Consider the following 13,202-nt stretch of genomic DNA (forward strand, 5'->3'; position numbering starts at 1 on the left):
AAAGAGCATAAAGAAGACTTGCAGATTATTTTCTTTGCATAATAGAGAGAGCATATAGGCTTAGGAGAAAATCAGCATTGTTTCAGATTAAAATTTAGTGTGTAAAAGAATCATCTAGAGAGGTTGTTAAAACATATTTTTTGGCCCCAACTCCACAGAATCTGATTGAGGATGTTAAGGGTAAGGCCCAAAATTTCTTATTTCTAACAATCTCCCACACTGATATTGCTGCTGGTTCATGAGACATGCTGTGTCCAGAAATTGCTGTTCTTCTATAATTCAGAGGGAGTTGCTGAACCCCTTAGTGTTGCAATTCTAATATAGATGCTTTTATATAAGTGTTTGTGAGTCTGTGTGAATGTGCTTGTCGGTGAGCATTTACTGGGTGTTTAAAAAAGTTGTATGTTAAATATGCAGCTTTAATAAAAGGAAAGTATTTCTAATGTTTTACATGCTGATTTTGTTATTATTTTAAGATGTGCTTATCGAGATATTAATCTATATATGATACATTACATCTAGATAATAAATATTAACCTTTTCCTTCTTATACACTGTGCAAATATGTTTGCTGTGTGTGTGTGCGTGTGTGTATAAAATAAAAAATAATCATGGCATAGTGTGTTAAAAATGTTTTGCTGATTGAAGTATAGATTAAAATTAAGTTCGCCTGAAGCCTGCATCTTATTGATATTTCAAAATGTCATTTAATATTGGAAAAACAAGCATAAAATAGATTGAGTAGCAAAGATTTCATTCAGGAAAAAAGTTACCTTAAATAAAACTGACTTTCTAAACATCAACCCAAATATTAATAGCAGATTATGAGCAGCAGTGCCTACCTTCAACAAAATAAAAATCTAAATAAAATAATTCTAAATAAAAACATAATAATATAAATATTTTATGTGATACATTCACAAGCCACATAAGGATTCAGAGTAATTGTCACATGACAAATGCATCAGTAAACATATTCACCAAAATTTTTGAATAAAAATTTACAAATTTAGGAAAATTTAATTGTTACTTATTTTCTAGAGCAAAAACACATTGAATCAGCAGGTTTAAAAAATACTAGGAAATAATTATTTCACCTAACTGAAAATTAATGGCTTTTGATACCGATGGACCCATACTCCCTTCTCAGGTAGACTCTCTCCTCATTAATGCATGTTGCTGCAGCAGGACCAGCCTGAATTCTGTCAAGTTCAGCTCCCCTGGTGGGAGTAGAGGATGTGATGTCTCTCTTCCTATAATTCCAAGTGGGATCCTTAATCTCAATGCACCACGTGAAATGCATACTCTGGTGGATCCAGCACAAGCCAAAGATCTGGGGTAGAGTCAGCTCTACTGAAGGCACATTAAGCATAGGAGGTCCCCTCCAACCCTGAAGAAATTTATAATATAATTTCCATATGGTCCAACAATTTCATTTTTGGTATATATTTTTTAAAAAATCAAATCAGACTCTCAGAGAGATATAGTCACTACCAGCTCCATCACAGGATTATCACAATTAGCCAAGATACAGAAACTACCTAAGCATCCACTGACGGATGAATGAATAAAGAAATGTGTTACACTCATGCAATGACTCAGCCTTTAGAAAAGAAGGAACTCCTGCCATATGCGACAGCATGGATGAACCTTGAGGATATTATGCTAAGTAAGTAAGTTCAAGAGAGCTGTTGTACAACATTGTGCTGTGGATTACTATACTGTTATGTACGCCTACAATTTGTTCAGAGGATAGATCTCATTTTGTGTTCTTGCCACAATTTAAAAAATAAACCAAAGGACTTGTATGCATACATATAAGCTAGAAGGACAGACACTGCATGGTTATATGTGTATGTGGAATCTAAAAAAGCAGAACCCACAGAATCAGAGAGTAGAATGAGCATAACCAATGGACACAGACAGTAGAGGGCTGAGGGCATGGACTGGAGGGTGGGAGCGGCTGGGGAAAGAAGTCACTGGGGAAAAAAAGGAAACTTAAATAATACTCTAAACAAAAAAAAAAAAATTAAATTAAAAAATAAATAAAAAAACAGAATGGGAGAGGGATGAGAGATGAGAGATGACCAAAAAAAAAAAAAGTGCATTTTAAAGGGTATTAGTCAGATTGACAAATTTAGAAAAAAAATCAGTGCTTACAGCCGCATTACATAATGACAACTAAGAACCAGTCGGCTGCCCTGATTCACATTTCGTCTCTAGGACCCGGGCGGAGAAACAGCCTGTATTTGAGACATGTCATTTTGTGTAAAGTGTGCCTTACAGCTCCTGCTCACAAGGTGTGGGTAAACACTTTCCATTGGTCAAAGCCGGCTATAAGACCTACTCTACTCCTAGCCGGTGTTCTGAGTGGGTAGAGCATCAACCCATGGACTAATGGGTCCCAGGGTCCAGTCTGGGCCCAGGTTCGAGTCTCATACCTGGATTGCAGGCTCGATCCTGGCCTTGGTTGGTGCATGTGTGGGAGGCAACCAAATCAGGTGAGGATTAACAATAAAAACCAAAATGACTTAGTCTAAAGTCAGAGTGGTGAAATGTATCTTTCTCTGCAATGAAGACACATGGCAGTATGTTCAAAGGTATAATCAATCCTCCTAAAGAAAGGGGGACATACACATTGTGAACAATAATAAAATCTAACATTTTGTATTTTCTAATATAACTCTAATTCTTTGACAAATAAAATACAAAATTAAAAATGATGAAAAGTTTGATATTTTTTTGATCACTGTCTTTGACTCTCTCAGGAACTTAATTGCCTATTCTGTACAGCCTTCTTTTTGTGCCCTGAAGGTTTTTTTATTAATTAAGCTGACCTATTTTTCAAATAATTGAAATGCTATTTATAAACCCAGAAATATCAGGGTATTATAAGTAGATCAGCAAGAGAAGAACTAATTTACCATACACATAGAATAAGTATGTTAGACACAGGGCGAAACACCAGAATTGGCAAGGTAGCTGCAAATCTATTTCTTCAAGGAATTGTTAAGAGAATAACTTACTAATAGAAGATAAATCACTCTTTGTTAGCCTTTAAAGATTTTAAATACATACACATACACACAATTTCTTTCTTCCCCCTCAGCATTTTTCACACACATATGCATGATTCAAGTTGCTATGGTGATATGTTTATCTCCATGGCAATTGATCATTATGTCTATGTATCTGTCCATTGTCTTTTAGTAGACAAATTATAGACTCTACATCTAAAGATTTGAATCTTCAGCGAGTTACAAAACTCATTAAAAAATGTATTTCTATCCAGATAAATAATTTGCTAAATATTCCTAAAATATAATAAAAAGATTGGAAAAGTTTAGAAAATTAATGGATACAATGAAAGCTTCTAAACATCTGAAAATGTTTAAAAAATGACTGTTCTCTCAGAATATGCATGATACAATTCAGCTGTGGTGTTGTCTATGTTGTTGAAATAATCCCCGCTTGAAAATGAGGTTCAAGATTCTTACCCCTGGAAAGTTATCATAATAAAATTTGTCTAGCCTCTGAAAAAAGAGACATTTCTACTCATATAGAAAAAATCATGAACATTGACTGGAAATAGGAATAAATTGAAAACTTCTGGCAGAGAAAGATAGAAAACAGTAACTTCTGTCTCTGGCAAGATTATAAAAATCAACATTTGAATATATATATAAAGTATATGTTTACCTATTCACTGCAACAAAGAAATAACTTTTAAACACTGTCATTGGATTCTGGTCAATGTTGTAGTGTAAATAAAAGCAATGTTTTGAGAAGGGCAAACGCTGCTTCTGTAAATCATTTATCATGTTTGTTTTAAAAATAATATTTACTTTGATATATGCTTTTATTTTTCTTAAAAGAATCTTAACCCATTTTAACAAAACAATTTATAAAGTTATTTTGTTACTCTTTGGTCCATATGAAGGTAAACTTTATTTGTAACCTTAAGTTAAATAAGAGTAAGGTAAAATAAAACATCAAATATCTACAAATAGAAAATAATACACTGAATATAAATGTTACAATATTTGTATTTAATTCATATAAGGCAAGAAAAATATAAATATAGAAATGGAAAGATTTTGCAACATTCATTTAACCATGCCCCATTCCCAATAACCAGGTTTTAGTGATGGATAATTTTGCAACTTTCAAGATTGTATTAATAACTGAGGTATATACATTGAGGTATGCGGAAAAATATTTCTGACTATGCTATGACTAGTCCACTGTTTAGATGTTAGTCTTTTATATTCACCTTTAGAAGGATTTTAATTAGAAAGTTAGCTAGTAGTTTTCTTTCAAATAAAGCTACTTATCTTTGTTTAGAATATATATTTATATATATTTATTCACTAGATTTTTCTAATCTCAACAAATTGCAGACATGAACATACAGGTTAAAATTTTATATATTTAAAAAACCATATGTATATTTTTCTAGGAAAAAATATATCTCTTCCACAAAACATCATTTACCTAATTACCCAAATATTATATAAATATTTTAAATATGTGTCCTTATTTCTGGTGGTTTTCAATAGCATCCCCCATTAAGGAATACTCAGAAATAAAGAGTAATGTTAAAATGGCACTTTTAGAGTGAAAAGTCTATGTTGACCTGTTTGGAGGCAAGCACTAGATTTTTTCCTTAGCTCTTATTCACCTGCTTTTCATCACTGGTACCAAAGCATAGTCCAAATTATATCTTGCGATATTATTTTTATATATGCATCTTTACCTAAAACCAAGATATAATATGATTGCACATAAATATCCATCAAATTACACTTTAAAACAGGACAAAGAAAGCAACTTCTTTTTGTAGTCTTATTGCAGTGGGTGGGAGTCCAGAATAGCATGAAATAACAAAAACTTCAATTGGCTACAGATATGTGGGATATCATATTGATCAGTTGGCATTCTTCATACATTTTGGGTTAGTCAATGACCCAGTTAATGCTTGACACTGAGAGAGTCATTTGCTCAGAGATATTATGGTTTCAATATTAAAAACATGTTTCAAGTTAATCTCATCAGAAGTAGAACAATGTGAGCGGTTTATGATACTATAGTTTCTATGACCTTGTCTTATTCCTTTATAATCTCAAAAGACCATGGATGTATATCTTAATGCTCACTACATACAGCAACAATTCTTACCAAAAAAAAAAAAAAATCCTTATTTACTAAAATTTCACATGCTGGATAGGAAAATTATGCAATTTTAACCACCCCCCCTCCCCCATACACAGAGAGGCCTGTAGTCTGCCTCATACAAACATATGAGGCAGCTATATCCTAAAAGTAATTCTGGAAAGAAAAGAATGCCCATTACTCATCAATGTAGCTAATATTACTAGCTGAATTCAGAGGAGAGGGAATTCAAAATTTCTTTTCTAGCTGAGTTTATTAAATTCTTTTATATGTTAGGGCTCTCTATGATATATTAGGACCCAGTAATGTGAAATCTCTATATCTTAACTAATAATTCCTCGAATTGGCTTTCACTTTTTTTTTGGTAAAAGTTCCCATTTTCTGTCTTTTATTATTATATGCACTTCAGAAGAAAACCAGCCTTTTGGCCAATTTTTGTCATCTTACTGGCTTATGCTGGGCTTTTAGAATTCTGTGGTTCATGGCCTGTAGCTTAAGTATCATGGAAGTTACAAAACACCCATTCTTCTGACATCTGTGAAAAAAGAAGAAAAAGAAGAAAATATAGGACACCTCCCACTGAGGGCAACTGTAGGAAATAGAACTTGTAAAACTTGGATTATCTCAAACTGAAACCCCATGGATTTAATATAGAATAATAATTAAAGAAAATAAACTTTGGAAGTGTCAAGAAAATCTTCCCTACATTTTTTTTTTTGGTCACTAGAGTTGATTGTAAGGAGTAAGAATTGTTAAAATACTTGTTGGAATGATAGTTCTGTGTTTATGTGTAAGTATTTAATTTAATTTATCTCAGCATTATTTTAGTCATTGATCATTAATTTTTATATGTTGTGTTTTCACTACCATTATTTTCTAGATATTTTGCAATCTCTTTTTTATTTTATTCAACCTGTCTATCAGAGAAATACTCATTTTCAGAAGTTTTTTCCTCTCCCTTTCTTATCAATAGTTAGTGCAGTTCAGAGAAAGTGGTCTGTAGTATTCCTATGTCAAATACTTACTTGAGCAATATATTGAGTATTTGTGTTGAGAAAACTATAGAACATGTAAAAAAGCATGTTTAATTACTCTATTTTTGCTGTGTTTCTAACAGTTCACTTTGCTCATCCTTCTTTTCTCCCTTCTTCCACAATTCTTTCTCTCACTTCCTTCCTGTGCGTTATTCTATATAATAAAAGGTTAATATGAAAGTTGTCCCCTTGACCAGCAGTTCAACAGAGAGTTTGACCAGGAATGGGGTTGGCTGGCCAATGGCCTGTGGCCCCTTTCCCCGACTGGCCCAGCACAATTGGCCCAGATCGGGGCAGTCTGGCCGGACCCCACCCGTGCATGAATTCGTGCACTGGACCTCTAGTTCATATATAAAAATACATTATAGCTATAACATCATTGTGTATTTATCCACTGTAATTTAAAGGCCATTTCTTCCCCTTATTGAATACTTTCACCTTGACTTCAAAATGGGTGGTATTTATACACAGATTCCTTTTTTCTTTTTGTTAACATTTATCTGGTATGTACTTCTGTAAATTTTAAGAAGCCAAGTGACCATTCTGTGTCATTTTCATTTTAGAGATATATTTTCTAGTAAACTCAGTGTAGGAGTCTTTGTTAGGAATTGCAACTGTTTATTTTCATAAGTAAATGTGTTCTGTTTCTATTAATTGATCAGAAATAGATTTGCTCTAATTCTATCAAGTTACATCTTCTTGCCAAATACTGTTTTTGTTCTTTGCCATTTAACAAATGGGATCGCACGGTTTTTTAAAAGAAGGTGGAAATTTGATTGTGTGTGTTATTAAAGCAATTTGGAGAGTGAATAGTTGGTTTCAGCATATGAACAATTTCATTTAAAACTTTTTGTACTACATATGACCCTTTCCTATTTTCTTAGCAACTTTAGTTCCTGCTACATCATCACTCACCCAGAATATGGCAACAGCCTCTTCACTGGTTACCTATGTTCAAACTTGCCATTTCTTTCCCTTTTTTTTTTTTCTTATTCTCAACACAGCAGCTGGAGTGTTCCTTTAAAAATGTTGCTTCCTGTTCAAAGTCACTCTGTGTCTGACTGATCTCTGAGCAAAGGTCTTATTTAATCCCTCAGGCTTTATTTCTACTCTCAAGTGATCCCTTTCAAGTTCCATCCCAACAACACAACTTCCTTCACAGCAGCCTTTATTTGTCAGCTTTCAGAAAAACGTTAAGACACCAAATTGCCCTCACCTCGCACTGAGAAAGACTTTCAAAAAGTCCCTCTTAACTATACTGGGAAGTGGCTTTCTCAGAAAATAAAGGTCAAAAAATCTATTTATATTCCAAGACGTTATCTCCATGAATCTTCACACAAAAGACAATTAAATTAGAGTATCAGGACCCCTTCTCTTCTATTCTGTTTCCATCCCAACTGGTGTAACATCAAATGGGGCTAGTAAAATATAATGTTGATGCTAACAACCTATACAGAATTAGTGTCTGACTGACTAGCTACAAATTTCTGTGTTCTAACAATCCCCACAGTTTGGATAATTCACGAGAACCACTCACAGAACTCACTAAATGTGCTATACTTAAGATTACTTTTTTTTTTTCATAAAGGATAACATAAGGTGGGGCCTGAGAAGGTTTCAAACACAGAACTCCTGTGCCAGGTCTGTGTGGAGTTGTGACATGCCACCTTCCTGGCACAGCTACATTTTCCAAACAGGTGAATGTGTTCATCAACAAGGAAGCTCTGCTAAATTTAGTATCCAGAGTTTTTATTGCGGTTTCATTGTGAAAGCATAATGGATTAAAAGATTGAGCTCAATCTCCAGCCCCTTCTTTCCCGAGAAGTCTGGCTGTTGAAAGTCTGAACCCTTTAATCACATGTTGCTCTTTCTGGTGACCAGTGGGCATCCAGAAACTATCCAAGAGCCCAACCTCAGTCACCTCGTTGGCATAACAAAGAAACTCTTCACTCAGGAAATTCCTAGGACTTTTGAAGCTCTGTGCCAGGAACCATGGACAGAACCCAAGCATATTCTTTATCCTACGACACCTTCCTAAGTCGTCTGCTGTTTCCCTAGGCCAAGATAGTTACTCATATTTGCATCCAAAACCTACATAAAAATGTCAGAGGATACCGAGTTATAAATTTTTGACTTATAAATTTGACGTATATTTTTTAAATCCTGTCTACCATCACCAACTTCATTAGCTGAAGCTATTTTTTTTTTTTATCCTCATCCGAGGATATTTTTTTCATTGATTCTTAGAAGAGTGGAAGGGAGGGAGGGGAGAAGGGAGGGAGGGGGGAAGAGAGAGAGAGAGAGAGAGGTGAAAGAGACACATTGATTGTCTTCCTTATGCGCCCTGACCAGGGTTGAGGATGGAATCTGCAACCCAGGTATGAACCCTTGAGCAGAAATTGTCCCAAGACCTTTCCATGGAAGGGCCAATGCTCTAACCACTGAGAACACCAGCCAGGGCAGCTGAAGCTATTTGCTGTCTAATAAAATAACGTCCAAATGTCTGGGACCAGATACCACATACACCTATTAAGCCATAGCCACAGCTGCCTTTAATGTTACTAATATCAGTGGGTTTGTTTTTATCGGTCAAATTTTATTCCAGTTATTTTTTGTACAAAACCTGGCACATTACAGCAAATTATAAACAGCAACTGGATCCATTTCCCACTCTCAGCCATGTTTGTCAGGAGCCTTGGGGTCCTGCACAGGCTAAAAGAACACTGAGAGTAACTGAGCCTGAGATTTTAGAAGGATTCCATTGATCTCACAACAACCATGAAAAGGAAGTCGGCCAATGCCTGACATACTTCTCTTAGAGAAGAGAGATGGGAAGTATGATCCATTCTTCTGTGTTTAGAGCCTGTTGTAAGGTCATCATGACAACCTACAGAACAGCAGGGAAGGTCTTTGATGTTACCTTCTTGGAACATTTTCTTATCCTTCAAAATGCCAAATCAACCATGTATCATTTCAAAATTTGAAAATAACTAGATTTTGCATAATACAAAGGAAAACAACATTTCTGAGTGGTAATCTATAATCTATTGCACCTGACAGCTGTAGGGGACCAAGAGGAAACAATCATCAAGCATTAAATGGCAATATCCTCAAGTTATTAGTTAGTATTAAAGAGAATTATGTAAATTCACTTACAAATATATGGCCTTTATAGCAATATTCTACTTAAAGAAATAAGGGGAAAGAACTGAAAAAATAGTAGAGAAAATAGAAGAAGAGGTTTCAATTTTCTCTGGCTTATAGAGTATATTCTAAATCTTTTGAATATTAAGGTCTTTTGCTTATTAATATTCTTAAATTGATTGACTCCTAAAAATTCTTGACTAAGTATATTTAACACTTTAATAAGAGGGTGGACAAAAGAATATAAACTTCTGAGTGGTCCTAGAGTGAAGGCCAATGACTCCCAAAGGAAAGGGAGAAATCCATTCAGTTCTTTTTTATTGAAGTAATGGGGCCCTTTTTTTTATTGAATCTATAATATTGTGGTTCATTTTATTATTTTTATAAGTATGTTTTAAATGACTTAGCACAGGAACAAATTTGTGCTGAAGGACAATGTGCCTCGTTTTCCCAGTGGTTTCACCCACCTCATGTACACACTGCCACATACCAGGAGGGAGCATGGCTATTTCCAAGCCAGGAGCCCATTGAAGGCCATGTCCTGTAGCAAAACGATTGGTCATGGTGAGTGTTCATTCTTTGAATGAAGAAAGTTGCATATCATAGTAGGCCATTTTCACTTGATGGTGATATTCAGTTCTGTTTTAAAGGTAACTGAAGAGTGGTGAGTAGGCTAATTTGACAGGAATTACTCATTTGGATTACCTGGAGCTCCTAAAAGAAACTCTTATTTTTCTTTTCCATGGTTTTTGCCTTTAGGAAGCAATGACTTTTAAAAGTAAACAGATAGGGATTATTTTAAAAAAGACTCAGTGGTCACATATGGAGATCGACTTCGGAATACTCACCTCCCAGTTTTTGTGATATCTAAGAAGAAGAATTTCAAATTCAAAGGCAATAAAATAGTAGAAAAAAAATCTGTCATTCAGAATCCTTTTATGTGTGGAAATCATATTGCTAACAGAAACCATAGAAAAAGCAGATCGAGGAACCATGAGATATTTTAAGCCAAAAAAAAAAATGCTTTAAAAGTGGCAGAAAGCACAATGGGAACACAAAAGGAGCTAAAATTTAGAAGCACTTATTAGAAAAAAGGTTTAACTCTTACAGATGAAGTTAGAACCGAGTGAAGACGGGGTGTGGGGAGGAGGGTCATCCCACAGTATACAGAAGGATTTAACTGCTTCTAGAATGCTTATAAAGAGGAAAAGTATCCAGGCAGAATAGACGTGAGACTATACAGAGGGGGTATGCAGGGGAACTGAGCGCAGGAGGGGGTAGGGATGCAGTTGCGGAGGTAGGGAGAGGAGCCAGGGGGAGTGTGCAGCAGAAATATGCACAGGAATTCATCGGAAACCAGCAAGATTTTATAGAGAAGAGAAAGGGATATTCAGAGAGAAAAGATTGCACAGAAACTTTCTGAGATAGCCAAGGTCCAGAATAATGTTTAAAGGCATTTTCTGAACAGAGAAATTGATCTTTTTAACAAATGATGGGGAATGTTCCCCTTGATGTCTGGGAGAACGCCTACAATAATTATAGCAGCCAACATACACAGGATGATCGCTATATGGGGCCATGGTGATGAAGACTTGGCTGGTTTTTTATTAGTTAAACTTCACAGAAAATCTGTGTGTCCTCAGATCTTCGCTGATTTCCCAGAAGAAAGGGGACCATTGATCTGCTTTGTGTCTTAAAGCTGACTTGTGTGACCTCTTTAGCAAGTCCATATTTATGAAAGCAGAGAGTAGTCCAGAAAAAGGGGATTTATTTTGAAATCCATTATTCCATCTTTCAGCATAAAATAATGCAGCTCTGGCTACCCTAAATATAGAATATCATCACGTAAGTGGGGAGGAGGGTCCTCCTCTGACCAGTAGGATTTGGGGAAAGCTTTAAGACTTTTGGTTCCACTCCACTGTGGGAGGAGAAGAGAGACTTAGGTAGATCTAGGGGGACACACACGAGTTTTATTTCCAAACTTGCCCAGAAAGATAAACGTAGGGACAAGGACAGAAATAATTAGCTATTTTGAAAGCCTGAGAGTGTTAAGAACTATTGGTACACTTTCTGGCTTTTGCTAGAGGCTCCAGGGATTGTCACTTTCCTCAAAGTGACAGTCTGTGAAGTCTCCATGTAGTTTTGTTTATTTTTTATTCGCAACCACGTAGTTTCATTTTTTCAAATTACAGGGTACCTTGAGCAGCATCAGTGAAAGGCAACTAGACAGGTGAGCCAGACAGCAGCGCGGATTCCTACGTGCTGGGAGTTGTGAGAAAGGGGCCTAGAATCGTCCATGTGACCAGAAAGAAACGTTGAGAATACCAGTGGGCCAGCTAAAGCATGGGGTTAAAAAGAAGGGTGTGTGTGTGAGGTGTAAGGACTTCGAGTCTAGAACAGTGGTTGGCAAACTCATTAGTCAATGAGTCTAGAACAGTGGTTGGCAACAGAGCCATATGTCAACAGAGCCATATGTCAACAGTACAACGATTGAAATTTCTACTGAGAGCCAAATTTTTTAAACTTAAACTATATAGGTAGGTACATTGTTATTAATTTAATTAGGGTACTCCCAAGCCGGCCTTTGCTAAAAACATCCTCAATCGATTGAGGTACATTTGCTGAGGTCAACCCCTTCCAACTCTCCCATCCACACTGGTCTTGTATACTTGTTTCGCCTATCTGCTTTCCGAAAACCGACATCTGCGCATGGGCCACGGAGTTTCAATAGCACTGCACGTGCGCACCCGCACATGGTATTTTGTCTTCGTTTCATCTACCTCCTTTCCGAAAACCGACGTCTGCGCATGGGCCAGAGTTTCAATCGCACTGTACGTCCGCGCCCGCAGGTGGTATTTTGTGGGAGAGCCACACTCAAGGGGCCAAAGAGCCAACTGTGGCTCGCGAGCCATGGTTTGCCGACCACTGATCTAGAAGTAAATGGCCAGGATTAAGGATTCCAGTAGCGGCCCCCAGAAATACATGCTCTCAACAAGCCAGATATTAGTATGTCTTTTCCCAGTGGAGGAGGAGCCTAGACTGGGCACCCCAGAGCAGGGTCCAGCGGAGGACACCTTGTTAATACTAATAACTCAAAAATTTTCCAATCACAATGTAAAAAAGAGAAAACTGAGATCTCCCCGCTAGCACTATCTGAAAGCAATATTCATGCTTACATACCAAGTATAAATAATTTTTTGGTACTGTGACACTAGATTTTGGGAAGTTTGTTTCATTGTAGGATTTTACATCTGTAATTGCATTGTTTCCTCTTTCAAAAAGAAATGTTTTGAAATGATCTACTACTTGAAGGTTTTAATGATCCTACCTGCAGAACTGTGTTGGCTATCTCTATTTGTTTTTCAATTGATAATTTAATATATATTTAAATAATTTTAAGTCAATAGCAGTGTTTGAGTCAATTGTGGTATTTTATTCAATTTTAGTATATTAGTTAATATTGATATCTGAGTACATTTTGGCATTGTGTTTTATTTTTATTAAAATTATTATCTAAGCCCTGGACAGTTTGCTCAGTGGATAGAGTATTGGTCTGCAGACTGAAGGGTCCCAGGTTCGATTCTGGCCAAGGGCACATGCCTGGGTTGCGGGCTTGATCCCCAGTGAGGAGCATGCAGGAGGCAGCCTACCAATGATTCTCTCATCATTGATGTTTCTATCTCTCTATCCCTCTCCCTTCCTCTCTAAAATAAATAAAAAAATATTTAAAATTATTATCTAAGTTTGGTCTCACTATAATTTTGCCTTCCTATTAGTTTCCTTAGTTGACTTAGAATGTTATTTACTTTTAAATTCTTGAGTTAATGAAATACTGAATTCATTTTCTCTGTG

Source organism: Myotis davidii, unplaced genomic scaffold (assembly GCF_000327345.1).
Source record: "Myotis davidii unplaced genomic scaffold, ASM32734v1 scaffold210, whole genome shotgun sequence".
Lineage (NCBI taxonomy): Eukaryota > Metazoa > Chordata > Mammalia > Chiroptera > Vespertilionidae > Myotis > Myotis davidii.